The sequence below is a fragment of the Diplotaxodon limnothrissa genome, linkage group LG16, assembly GCF_057381915.1.
Source record: "Diplotaxodon limnothrissa isolate DT_005_m linkage group LG16, D_limnothrissa_male_GT1.1, whole genome shotgun sequence".
Classification (NCBI taxonomy): Eukaryota; Metazoa; Chordata; class Actinopteri; order Cichliformes; family Cichlidae; genus Diplotaxodon; species Diplotaxodon limnothrissa.
Window position 1 is genome coordinate 37,056,724 of NC_140611.1, and position 14,336 is coordinate 37,071,059.

At 42.6% G+C, this 14,336-nt stretch overlaps 1 protein-coding gene across 1 annotated transcript in view; it reads right to left on the reverse strand.

Moving 5' to 3' along the window:
- adarb1b (adenosine deaminase RNA specific B1b) overlaps window positions 1-14,336 on the reverse strand; it is a 131,684-nt gene that overhangs the window by 45,959 nt on the left and 71,389 nt on the right. The window contains exon 3 of the mRNA XM_085373956.1: window positions 816-849. The gene's annotated coding sequence lies outside the window, so the exon portion shown is untranslated. The remainder of the gene's footprint in view (window positions 1-815; window positions 850-14,336) is intronic.

Here is a 14,336-nt window from a genome sequence, read left to right on the forward strand (position 1 = left end):
CATCCCTCCCTCCCTTTCCTCCTCGCTGCTTCTCTCCTCTGTTGACTCCATGTCTGCCCTATCAGTAGTCAGAGAGGGGAGGCGATGGAGTGGAGGAGGAGGGGACAAGCTGAGGAGAGAGACTCATGTTTTCATATGGATAAGAATTAACACACAGACCAAAGGCAAACTCTCTACCTGTGTAATCCCAGCTCAAAGTAACTGACACATCCTACAAGCGACGCCAATGTCATCCACCGACTTCCTCCACCCGCTTACCAGTTCATCATACCGTAGCTTTCTGTGCTGTGTGAGTGTAATAAGAGTCTATGTTTAACTATATTCCCTCTGCAGTGAAAGTAAGAGTGTCGGCTCAATGCATCTCCAGTACATCCTCTCACAGTACATCCTCTCACGTTTCTCTCACACACTCAAACACACACAACACACTCAAACATATGACATTAAAATAAGCTCATATAAAAAAGTTACAACTGCAATATTAAAATCATCCGTTACTTGTCATCATACCCACCTGTCTCCTTCTTTAAGATTTATATTTTTTGTATTCCCCAATAACGAGCAAGCTCACCACTTGAGAGGGTGAGAACTTAGAAAGAAGTGCTCTGCCTCCCTCTAGTGGCCATCTCGTGTAATTGCAGTTTTGCTGGGCCCAAACCACTTTTTTAAGCCACAGAAAATCAAACAACACTTATGATGGGAGCGCAAAGTTATGTTAGCTTTGTTGACAAATGTAATACAATTCTATCCTGGGTACAAACTCAGTATAGAGACAGACAAAGAAAGGAAGGAAGGGAAACGGCAAAAACACTTACCTGTGGCTGCCGTGCAGTCTGTGACCGGTAAAATCTGCAGGAGAGACAGAGAACACTTTACTAAACGACAGCGCTGACCAAGAAGTGTCTGCCAAAGCTCTTTTAGAGACGCAGTGCAACCAAGTTAGTGGCAGACAACAAGGAAATATGCACATGCTGGACTCATTCTTTCAAATTAGCCGTTTCCACATCAGCTCATCTTTCCCCACATTGTTCCAAAGAATTCCTGGATGGTTACCTAGAGCCACTCTTTGGATGGAACATGGGCTTAGGTGCCTGATCCCATTCATTTAGCTAAAAAACACAATTTTGTCAGTCGCTGGACTGTTTCAAGGCTTCCTGATATTTTATTTGGCAAAAACTACGCCCTTATAAGGAAATGTGATCCCTGTAATTGGTACACAGATCACTTATCTTAGACTGCAGGAACGGTAAGTGGTCAGCTGCGTGGTTTTTTAATATGTTTCTTAAACGGCTGGAGGAGAAAAATCATACTGGTGAAACCAAATAATCTACAAAGCTTAAACCCGCTGATCTCACATGCCAATGTAAAAATGTAAAGACTGACTGCATGAAAACGTCTGAGTGGGTAATCAGATAAGGCAGATCCTGTTAGCATTATTCATTCACTATTATAAAGGGATAAATAAGCCAAGCACAATAAAGCCTGATCACGTCAATGCTCCAGACAACCTGCTAAATCTGTCAGCCATTAAATTGGCTGCTAATGCCTACAGATAAATGTGGAACGGCATGTGTGTTCTTGATGCTGTTGTCAGTTTTTTTGAATAATTAATAACTACCTCGTGTGATTGTTTATTAACTGGAACCTTAATAAACAATCACCCCATTTTCACCCCTTCAATATGTTAATATTTTCTATTAACAGCTTTTATTTTCTTTGGTATGCATGCGTACAAGTGCTTATTAATGCAAATATCTAATCAGCCAATTACACACCAGCAACTTTTCAGTACATAGACACTGTCAACACGTCCTGATGAGGAGATATTTCTCCTGACTGTTTCAAGCAGATAAGAAGTCAACTGTAGCTAAAATAACCACTCATTACAGCAAGTATGCAGAACAGCATCTCTTAACCTTGAGGCTGATGGCCTACAGCAGACCACACTGGAAACCACTCCTGCCTTGTGTCAACAGTTCAGGCTGCTGCTGCTGGTCCTCTTATTATCAACTAAACATCATCTACATGCCACAGCCTACCTGAGTGTTGTTGCTGACCATGTTCATTCCTTTATAACAAGATAAAAAAAAACCCTCCCCCATGGAGGCTTCCAGCTGGATGTCACGTGTCACAAAGCTCAAATCATCTCAAGTTCACTGTATTCAAATGTCCTCCACAGTCACCAGATGTTGGGCAAATAGAGCACCTTTGATATATGGTGGCATGAGAGAGCCACATTGTGGATGTGCAGCCAACAAATCTGCAGCAGCTGTGTGATACTGTCATGACAATGTGGAAAGAAATCTGAGGAATGTGACCAGGACCTTTTTGAATCTATGACACAGAGAATGAATCCAGTTCTGACTGCAAAAGGGGGCCTGAGCCAGTACAAGGAAGGTGCACTTAATGAAGAGTCCAGTTTAATATAAAGTATATAACGGTAAGGCAAAAATTATAAGAAAAAATGTAATGTCATACATGTAATGATATAATGCGATATGTAATGTGTAATGATGGGAGGTACAATGTGATATTAGAGTCCAAAAGGTACTGGATGTGTGAGGCTAAGCTCTGAGAGCGTTGTAGACAATTCAGGTTTTTTTTGTTCTGTTCAAAAAAACAAACAAACAAACAAACAAACAAACAAACAAACAAACAAAACCCAGCAAATCTCTGACATCACTCTATCCAATATATCTGTGAATGGCTAATATCAGCTACTAGTAAAGGCCAACTGAAAGGCTCCATCTGAAACACTGCTACATGACCTACACTGCTCTATGAGTGCTGGGTCATCACAGACAAGGATTAAAAAAAGACATCGCAATTAAGCTTTAGCTTTGGTATATTATTGCTCTATGATGTCCACCAAACTAAAAATGACTAAACAAAAAATGGAGAGAAATATACACGTAACAGGTGAAGGAGGGTGAATGGAAAAAACAATCGATACAGAGAAAACCCAGTGAGTGAGTACATAAAGCAAAGGAGGCCAGAGGGAGAGAGAAAAGGTGAGGAGACAAGAGAAACCCGCCCGTATAAAACATAAAATGAAAATGTAATCCCAAAGTAAGCTCTTTTAACATGGGAGGCTGATTACAGCAGGTGAGACTCTTGTGTCACGGCTCAATATAAAAGCTTAAAACTGATTTATCACTTTTGGCCAGCAGTGGTTTGCTGTGTCATAGCAGGAAGGCAGCTCGCCTCTCCATGACCCCGGGTACAAAAAAAGGGTTAATAATATGGATGGGTGGATGAGTAGATGGATGGATAGATGGATGAATGAATGAGTAGATGGATGGGTGAATGAATGGAACAATGAGCAGATGGATGGATGGATGAGTGGATGGATGAATGGATGGATGGACAAAGGAGTAGATGGATGGATGGATGGACGAATGGATGGATGAATGGCTGGATGGATACATGAGTGGATGGATGAAAGGCAGGTAATGACATGCTAACAAACAACAAAGCAGAAATGTGGGGCAAAGAGGCCTGCACAAGAAAAACGGTGAACGTAAATATACTCCAGACGCAATTTCATTCATGCTTCTGTGTACAAGCCAAGCATAACTCCAGCTGGCCAAGTTTCACCACGACAGGCCGGCTACGTGACTGTTTTCTGTTTGCTTTGTTTTTTTGAACGGGAGACCAGTCAGTCCGCTTCCTTCAGTGTTTTCTGTTTACAGCGACTGTGCAAAGAGCTGCAGACAGGCCAGAAGAGACTGCGTGCACGCTCCGCAGAGGCACATGTTGTTCCACAGCAGAGACTTCAACCTCCGCTCTCTCTCTCTATTTCTTGGCATTTGGAGCACATACTGAATGGACAAGGGGAAAGAGGCTGTGGTTAGGCAGCCAGTACTTTGCGGTTGAATTTAAAGGCATTCCAAACTCAAATAACAGCCGAACTCCTGGTGGCCTTCGCTGTGGTTTGACGGAGAAACACGATCATTGACAAAAACAACCTCTTAAACAGTTTTACAGGGACAAAATCCAGGCTACTGTGGTGAACCCATCTGTTGGTTCATGCGTGCACTCACAGAACACTACAAAGCACAAAGCTCTAAAAATAAACTCAATGGGAACCTTTTTTTACGTTTTGTGTTTTCCCCAAGTCATTCTGAAGCTGTTCATCTAAACGTAAGAGACAGTTCCAGGGATGTAGAGTTCAGTATGAGTCTAGCTGCTTTACTAACTAGCCAACTTGTCCTATTATTAATTTAATTATTCCATAATTAGTCACAACAATGATGCTGAAAAAGATCTACACTGTGCAGTGCAATCTAACCGAACACCCACTAAGATGGACATCTCAAAAAGCGGTCAAATGGTATGTCAACACACTACATTTACACTGTACGCTCATTGGCATTCATCAGCATGCCTCATTAAAACCTGGAACCAAACCAAAAGCCATCGAGCTAACAAGCTAGTTCAAAGCAAAAGGAAACCAATGAGCTACCCGACTGATCAACATCCGGAGAAAAACAGAAAACACAAACCTCCGAGTGCGGCCCTCAGATGCTGATGAGTTATCTAGAAAAGCTGTGCTTGTTTTTTTTCTTCACTCTCTGTTTGAAAACCTAAAGTTTGCCAATGTTTTTTATCTTTTTGCACTGAAGCAGTCATCTTACGTCAGTGTGGAGAACCAAGTGAAAACCTAACGCAGAGATTAAAGCGTGTTCTGCGGCGCTTGAATACCTGAATGTGAAGTCAGATGAAAAATGTCCAGGCAGAAGGAGCGCAGCTTCATTGCCTTGTGAGGAAGTCACGCTCCTAAAAGTAACACTCCCTAAACCTCATCTTGTGAACAGTTTGGTAAGAAGGAGAGAGAGAAGGAGAGATGGTGTGTGAGAGATTTGTAGTAGACTGACGAGGTGGGGGTGGGGGGTTTCAGAGGACGTCCTCTTACTGGAGCCCTTTGATCAATAGAGTCGGGGGCAGAAGGTGCATGGAGAATAACACGGGCGGTTCAATAGGCTTGACGGGGACGATCAGAAAAATGGCAAAGAAGTAAAAAAGCATTCAGACTCTGGACTGGACAATAATTAAGTCTGAGAGGTTCAGCGTGGGGGAAAAAGGTTTATGAAAGAGAAACAGAAAATCAGTCGACCGCGTGTGATATGAGGAGTGCGTGACTGTAAACCTCAACTCTCAGTCTTCAGCCAAAAATTAGGTCAATGGCTCAGTAACCGCTGGCCACACACACACACACACACACACACACACACACACACACACACACACACACACACACACACACACACAGTCTAGCCAGGGTCCTGATAAGCCATTAAGCAGCTACCCCTCCTGCTGACCTACCTTTTCTTGCTACTACACACACACACACACACACACACACACACACATTTTAATTAATGCATTTAATTGAATGTGTGTGTCGTATTGAGATTGATTGCACGCCTGCCTGTAAAAAATTCATGGGAGATAAAAGCTGGATCACCATGTGCAGTTTTCTCCACGATGACAGCCTGGAAATGTTTTTGCTTTTCTTATTTGCCCAGCAGAGGGCAGCACTGTGACATGAATGTTATTATGATGCTGTATGTACACAGGGAACATGTACAGAGGGAATCATTGATTTTCTTTCTTTTATCTTTGCTTTGATGAGCATGCTGGGTGTAAAATCACCTCACGGTTTCTGCTTGCACATAAAGGAAACTCAAATCTCTTAATCAATGAGGCCGCCTCTCTTACACCAGCACCTGTCCCAGGTGTCGGTGCGTGGAAGAAGAAGAACAACAACTTGAGTTTAAAAAGCACAAGCTGGAGCAGAAGGTGCTGACTAAGACAACACAAATGACACATGCGCAGGGCGACTGCCAGCACTTTAAAAAAGTCGCACAGACACGAAGCCAGCAGCCTGCCCACATGCTAAATGCAGTGAACTTATGTGGGAACATTTTTAACATTTTTTGGTGAAAACTCTGCAAAACTTGTTTTTTTAGTTTAGTTTTTTTTTTTAAATCAGCGTGACTCCAAAAATGTTGCACAGCTCTGAGTTCCTTTCCTCTGTATTCAGATCGATGTTGTGAGCGCTGTTCTAGGGGGAGGATTCTGTGATGCTCAACAGAAGACGCCTCAGGAGAGCACATGCCAGGCCTGTAAACACTCGGCCAGAATTCACAATGCAAGAAGATAAAGTGCTATACGTGTATATTTGGCAGGGTGGGTCTTCAAGCATGGCTTGTTATTGTTTATCAGCTTTTTTTTACATGAAAAAAAGATAAATTTCAAGGACTAGAATTCATATTAATATTACAATGTGATGTATTTTGGCCACCACAGAGACTGAGCAGTCCATCAAACAGCTGCTAGCACGAGAAGGCTGTGATGGATCATATAACTGAGTTTACACTCGATACTCCTACACTGTGACCAGGTTCTATGTAAAACTACAGTACTGGCAGCATAATAAAGCTTACAGTACAGCTGCTGTAATCATAACAGTTTTTACTGTGACTTGTTTCCACAGCATGTCTTCCTCCCCTCACCCCCAGCCGGTCATGACTGATGGCTGCCCCTCCCTGAGTCTGGTTCTGCTGGAGGTTTCTTCCTGTTAAAAAGGAGTTTTTCCTTCCCACTGTCACCAAGTACTCACTAGAGGGTTGTTGGGGTTTTCTCTGCATTGCTGTAGTGTCTTCACCTTGCAATTTGACACTATATAAATACAATTTAGGTAAAAATAAAGTATACTTGAAATATATAACACATCATGTGTTTTGTTGTCATTTTACTGTTCTTACTGTAATCTCTACCACAGTTTATAACTGCAAAAATGCACCGGAGTCCTGCAGAGTCATTAACACCACATCTCATGCTGAACAGGTACTTAATCTGCACGAACCCACCCGTGCACCCCGAATTCAGCTTTTTGTCCTTCCAAAACAATAGCAGGATGTTGCCTTTTGTTTCCACCACTTCTTCCACCGTGTGAATACGGGGAATGCTCCTGCGCTCTACATTTTAATAACCAGAAGATGAATGCTGGCCAGGGGTGGTTAATTAATTTAGGAGTCCCAGTCATGGTGGCAGCTCTTTGCTTGTTAAACCTGAACGCAGTTCTCAGCAAAACAAACAATAAAAAACAAACAAAAATAACAACAACAGCAGGGGGACAACCCATAATAATCCACAGCTAATGAAGAATAAACTGCTAAAATATTGATTTAAACATAAACACTTAAATTCCCATCTGTGCCGCCACTGTTAGACTGCACATATTTCCTTATGTTCCTCTTAAGGAAATAAGAACCTCAACACATAAATTAGATGATTTATGGTTGGACCGAAGCCTGTGTGTCCGTCACTGGTTTCTGAAACTTTGAGCGTTTTTCACGTCACTATCTTGAAGTAAAAAGAAAACAGATGAAAGCTTGCTCATTGGCTTACGCTTTGATAACCGATGTTTTTTTTACAAATAAAGTTTACGTTTTTTAATTCAATGTGACTAAAAACGAGTGACCGAGCCCATAAACTCATCAGGCAGATGTTCACAGTGTTCATGTCAGAGACCAGAGGGGACCAGAGGCCTTTTTGCAACCGCAGCGATCGACATCTGGTGCTCTTAAGATCAAATGCAGGTTTAAGGCACTTCCATGCTGGCTTGACTTTTGAGAAACAGAAGCTACGTCCAAGCAACAGAGTCAAATCCAAATAAATTAAACAGTCTTAAATTGTGCGATTTAACACAACACTGTACAGACGTTTCACATAAACATCCATTTTATTCATTTGAGGATCACATCCCACCATCGATAGGGTGTCTATCCCGAGGCTTCACGAAATCCAGCACATTTACAATATCGGACATGTTACTGTACAAAACTGCCTACATGTTTACAGCGACTTGATGAAGCGCTTGTCAGATCCAAGAAAATGGATGTCAAGTCTGCAGGGGACTCCCTGAACTTTCATGTTTGTTGTGCCCTTCTGATGAGCCTCCACTGAAGCAGATGACAAAGCAGCTGGTAGCTCCATGTGCATCAGAGGAGCCAAACGGCCTCTTCACCTTCGCCAACAGCGCGAGTCACAGTGACAAAAAAACTGCATGTATTGTATGGGAAAAATTCAAATTCAGGTAAAAACACGACACGCCGCTGCAAACCTCACCAGCATCAGCTAGATAGCACCAAGCTTGAGTGAAAACACTGTGCTGTTAGTGAGAGACAAAAATACTGGCAAGATGAGAGCAGAGATGAGCGAGAAGGAGAAGCCAAATGAGAAGGTGGCTGCCTTCGCTAAAATTAGAGCCTAATGTGAGGGAATACACATAAAGGAACACACACATCTACCAAGTACCACACAACAGCTCGTGAATTCTCTATAAACAAACCAGATAGCTAAAATAATCTTCTGACTTCAAGCAGCTTCCAAAACTCTAAATACTCACTGGATTTAAAAAAAATCATTTTATCAGCTCCTATATTTTACTGCTCAGCTCATGAAACGGGAGTCTGGTTCTTCTCTAAATAAGAAGGCCCGTAAATAGGAATGACTTTATTCTTCCTATGGGAGTTTCCTCTAGTTCCCAAGCCTACCATCAGCTCCCACTACCGGGTGTGGTCCACTGCTTACCCAGGCATCCAATCTCTTTGCCTGGGACACATCCGCTCCACTGCTTGTGGCTTTGGGCTTTTCGTCTGGAGCTCGACCAGCAGTTGCACGCGTGTGTTTGTGTGTGCGGTCGACGTTAGAACGGGGAGAACAATGGGTGGCTCTGTGTTTGCCCTTCTGGCAAGATATATACCTGAAGGGCAAAAGCAACCAGAGTGGGAGAAGGGCAGCAGACTGCAAGCCACGAAGGCGGCTTTCAAAGGGCAGGCTGAGATGACTGTTTATTAGGTGCCGTGCTCCATTTTCTAGGGTGCAAACTATATATATATATTTCAAAACAAATATACACCGAGGCAGATGTCATTACACACACATCAGAACCTGTGACAAAATGCATCACGTCTCCTCCGACGCCCACGCTCCTCCAGTCTGATTTGGCTTAAACAAGGTGCCCGACCGAATACCAATAAAGCCGAGCTATTTTGATTTGGTTCCACAGTTGTCATGTCGTTTCTCGTGTCAGCTCTGGCTCAGCTGAGCTGCTGCAGGCAACAATATGACAACAATCTCAGGGAAGTCCTCAAAGATTTGCACCGTGCAACAGAAACACACACACACACACACACACAAAAATAGCAAGTTATGTGTTTGAGCTCCAGATGCAGGTAAGCTGCTTATGACTGTGTTTTGGGAATATTGTAGATAGGTCAGATCACAGCGTCGTGGAAGCCACAGCTGCGATACCCCTGCGTGAACTTCACGCCTACTTTAGTCACGAGATGTCAACGCAAATTATTGGGCAGCGTAGCTCAAACTACTGACGATGAGCAGTGGATCCTGTAACCGATGCTCAAGGATGCTTTAGCTGTAAATTGATGTGATGATAAGCAGTGCACCAGAGACTATCCACGCACACTTTCTGCCCCCTCACACACATAAACACACAAGTTTGTTTCTCACAATCTCCAACAGAACATCTCATCTGCTTTCTTTCTTCGGTGAACTTTTTTCCTCACTCGAAGCGTCCTCCTTCTCCTCCTCCATCAGCATTTTCTCCTATGACGAGCAAGTTCGCTCTCTCAGCCTATTTATCTCTCTACCCTGCTGCGTGCCATGTCGACAACATAAACTTCCCTTTCCTGTCTTATAGGAAAAAAAACTGGAGGTCACAGAAAAAAGGATGTGTAATTGTCAACCTAATCTGAATTCCAGTAAGACCGTCACATCAGCCAGCACCGAAGCTCTCGGGCCGACTATATAACACACGCTCGCGTACTCACTCACTCAAAGTGTTTTTACTGCACCGCAATGCAGTGTGACATTGAGGATAATGACTGCACTCACACTCACACTCACACACACATCCCTGCAGAAAAACACCTACAATTACACAAAGAAGAGCCAAGGTGGGCAGGCACGGTCACCCACAGTTTTCAAGGAATTTTTAGTCAGCACACATATGAAAAGCCTCGACGGCTCTTTTGTTATCTGCAGTATTTAGTATTTTGTGATTTTCTGATCTTACACCCCTCGTGGTTAATTAAAGTAGCTTTGATTTGTTTTCATGGCTGGAACAATGGAAACTTGTAACAACATTTCAAGTATTCACACAAAAAAGTGAATAAAAAATCTCTTCAAACTAAAGTCTTACTAAAGGTTTGTTGCATCAACGAGCAGCACTGAACAACAGTGCCAGCTTCGGCTCCATAAAGACAATATTGTTTTAAATAAAGAATTAAATTACATATGTGGTAGTGCGGGAAAATAAAAAATACTGTGCATAAAATAATATATATGCACAGAATCTTATGGCGATAAGTAACTTAGTTGATGGAGTCAAAGTTTCTCTAATCACAGGATGAAAGACACCAAAGAGCAGCTCAAGGAAACAGACCAGCACCGACGGTTAGCAGCAAGGGAATGAAACAAAATGCTAAAAGCAGTTATAAAATATATACTGCTCAAAAGGGGCAGCGATTAAATCATACAACACATCTTGAATAATGAAATATTACGGTTCAAGACTAGTTTTACACCATGTTGTTCTCAGCAGAGGAATCCAGAATCGCCAAGCTAATGAAGGCTGAACACAAAATCACCCCAAAAAATCAAAGTAAAAGTTGTTGAAGTGTTGCCTTCACTTTTCTGAAGAGCAGTACTTGGGAAACTGTTTTGTTACAAACACAACGCTGTCAAACGAAGCTTTAAAGTTTTGATAAATGTAGGCGATTAAAGCTAGTTTAGCTTCAGGGTGCCAATACGGTTACAGAAAAAAAATGACCTCCAGCCTCCAACCGTCAGAGGGTGAACCAGAGAACACGAACAACAATCACTACTTGTACAAGCAAAAGAGAGCAGTCATGTGGGAAAGTTGTTATTTTTAGGGCTCAAACAAACTGACACACAATCAGTCAAAGAGCTGACGTATTAATACTGATAAATGACTCTGTGACATTCTGTATTGACTCAGCTTAATATTCTGAGCTTAACATTTCCAGGATCTGTGCATACAGTTCTTTTTCTTCCTAAACATGCTGCTTTTTGCGGGATCTTTGCTCTCCTTTTGCGTATGCACTGGATACCATCGTGGGAAATGAAGAAAAATACTTGCTGACAGTTACTCTATTATTTTTATCCGACGTGCAAACTGTTGCAAGATTTGAACTCGCTAAACTACAAGCTACTGCCTCGCAGAGGAACTTTTTAAGACACGGGGAAACATTGCTGCATCAGGAAAGTTTGAGAACAGCCCCAAAAATAAGCCTTAAAAACTCCAACTATCCTTCATCGCCTGCTCTGGTGGGACAGCGCACGCATCTCTGTGCGATGGGCTCCTACGCAGGTGCACAAATGAGTGTGTGTTCGTGTATCATAGAGAGCGCCTGTGTGTGTGTTCTTCTCCTCTCTTGGAGTGTCTATCTGGGTCAGACATCTGGGGAGTTGCCAAGGCCTTGGCGAAGTGGGCAGCTGGCCATCACAGCTGGTTCACAGAGGGAAGTGCAGAGCCACCAGGTAACATCTGCATTGCCACCGCTCAGAGCAAGTATCCAGCGCTGCCACCTGATCCCTCATTACCATCTCTGGAACTGAAGAAGTGAGAGGCAGACCTTCACGTCCGTGCGAGCCCACTTCAGGACAAAATGCTTGAGAATCGGTCTGACTGTAATTATCGGGGAATGCGTAAATGCTTGTTTGTGTATGTTTGCCTACACTTGCATGATACGCTGACACAGCTTAATCTCACTGGATAGGAATGCGGAGTACAAGCTAATTAACCACTTCCAAGATGGCGACTAAATCCATCCCGCAGAGCCTCTCCAACCTCCTTTTCTTTCAGCCCTCCTGCTGTACAATGGTAGTTAAGGCTTTCCCACACCGCTTCTATTCACTGGTCGTGGATAGGATTACAACAGAGGTGCTCAAAAAGTAGGCCACGGCATGTTGTGTTCACATCTGCGTGTGTGTGTGTGTGTGTGAGTGAGTCTTACATTGCACAGAATGGCATTATAAAATCTGTGTATGTAGTAAAGTAGGTTGGGGTTTTCACCTGGTGAAATGAGAACTGTCAGTGGGCAGACTTGATCGGTGAGACCTTTTTCCTGGAGGACGGCACACACTTAAGATGCAACAATAACACTGAGTTTCCACAGGAAACAAGTTAAAAGCTTCCTTCAGAGGCTTCATCCTGCAACGGGATACGTGTTTATCTGTAAACTTTATTGAATGGACACTCGGATTTCACAATCACAGATTAATCTTTGTCAAGTTACCTTAGGGAAATATTGGTACACAGGGATGGAGATTGCATAAGGGTTTATTTTTCTGCATAGATGCTCTGACTGGTAGCAGCTTTTCCTAGAAAGGGTAAGAAACTGCACACCAGCATTTTATAGTCAGAGGAATAAATCGAGTGAAGCAAATCTAACAAGACAGTTTGAGCTGGGTGGTCAACTCGAAGAAAAAAGAAGAAGTTTTCCTCCCTGAATTGCAATTTCTGACATGCTTCTCGGTCGGTTCTGTTAAGTCTACAACTACTGCATGCATCTCTGAAGCAGAACAAAGAAACAAAATTACAAAATAGAGGAATTCATTAACTTTACCTTTCTGTGTAAGAAAAAATCAACAATTAGTCACAGAAGAGCAGAAAGGCAACAGCACTACTATGAATGTAAAGAAGTCCCCTGTAGCGTTGCTGTTGGTCAATATGACAGGCCAGAAACCACAGAGGGCAAGTGAGGCACAGCAGATGTCCCTCTATCACTCTGCCAGGCATGCCCTCAGCCCCCAACCCCGACTTCCTTGGTTTCCACTCATTGTTTTTTTCTCTTTATGAAAGTCTTCCACTGTCAGCCTGATGAATGACAGTTCAAACAGGGCGTCAGTGCACACTTCTAGTGCTGTAAGGCCCTAAATGGGCGAATGCTGAGGCCCCAGCGGAGGCTATGTGGTTGCCAGTAGCCATGGTAATTCCAAAAATTGAGATTTCTTTTTTTAAAAGCAATCTGCAAAATCCTAAGAGAGTACAGTTTCTTTCAGAGGTTAAAGGCAGTCAAACAAAGAACTGCCGGAACATACTGTGTCTGCACAGTGCCATTGTTTCATCAAACAATCCAAAATAATTAAAATTAAAATCTGTTCTTTGAATAAAATGTAGCACAGTTTCTGCACTTCTGCAGGACAGACATGCACATATCTGTAAGTACAAAAACAGCTATTTTTCTCTCATTATAATGCCTTTTTTGTTTTTGCTTAGTAGTTGCACTCTGAGAAAGTTATGAAGCCATTATGCTGCAGAACTGCCGCTGACATCTCCTTTCACCGGGTAAAGGCCACGGTTACATAAGGGTTACTATTTTAGTTTGCCAGCCAACATCCCTCTGATGGAAGGACCAAAAGACTCCAGTCAGTGCTGCATCGCTAATGGGTACTCTTTAAACACACACACACAAGATAGAAAACTGCTGGTAAACAGGAGTTTTATAATCCACATATCTTTGTAATTGATTTTTTTTATTTTTAACCTTGTTGATACAGGCAACAGGGATAAGCATTTATAGTCATTTTGGCATTTTATTAAGCATGCTACGCTTCTGAAGCTTCAAAAAGAAACAGCCTCAGGTGTAAGTCCTTCTCATCTGTTTTGGTGGACAGCTCTACAGTGGGCTGAAGGACTAATGACTTAATGGGATGCCAAAATGCTGACCAAGCATGGTTTCAAAGTCATTTGCTCATTTGGTCACCGAAGGTAAACCAGAGACTGTGATAGTGAGAGAGGAGACAGGGAGGCAGAGAGAAAATGGTGCTAGAAGCAAATGCAAATGTGAAATGTAGTGTTTTATGGATGCAGAGAGAGAAAGGTCAAGCCAGCGAAAAGCAGTTCACTGCCATCTATACCTCGAGTGCATTTTCTTTGTTGAAATATGAATGAAATGGAACCTGAAAGCTGCAACTGAACAGGTACCAAAAGAAAACTTCAAATGATGACCTAAATCATTTATTACAATAAACTCCGGCTGAAGACCTAAAAAAAAAGTTTTTCTATTGAAACAAAAATCAGCCCCTATAACATTAGAAATCTGTGTTCTGTGTGTTTGTTTCTTTGACTGCAAACTCCTTCTACACCGTCAGGAGTTGAGCAACCAAACTTGGCACATACATACATCTTCAGCCGCTAGAGGTTCTGACCCACATCAGATGTTATGACGTTACCCTGTTGCCTAGAAACCACCTAGCAATGGGCTAAAATGACCTGTTTT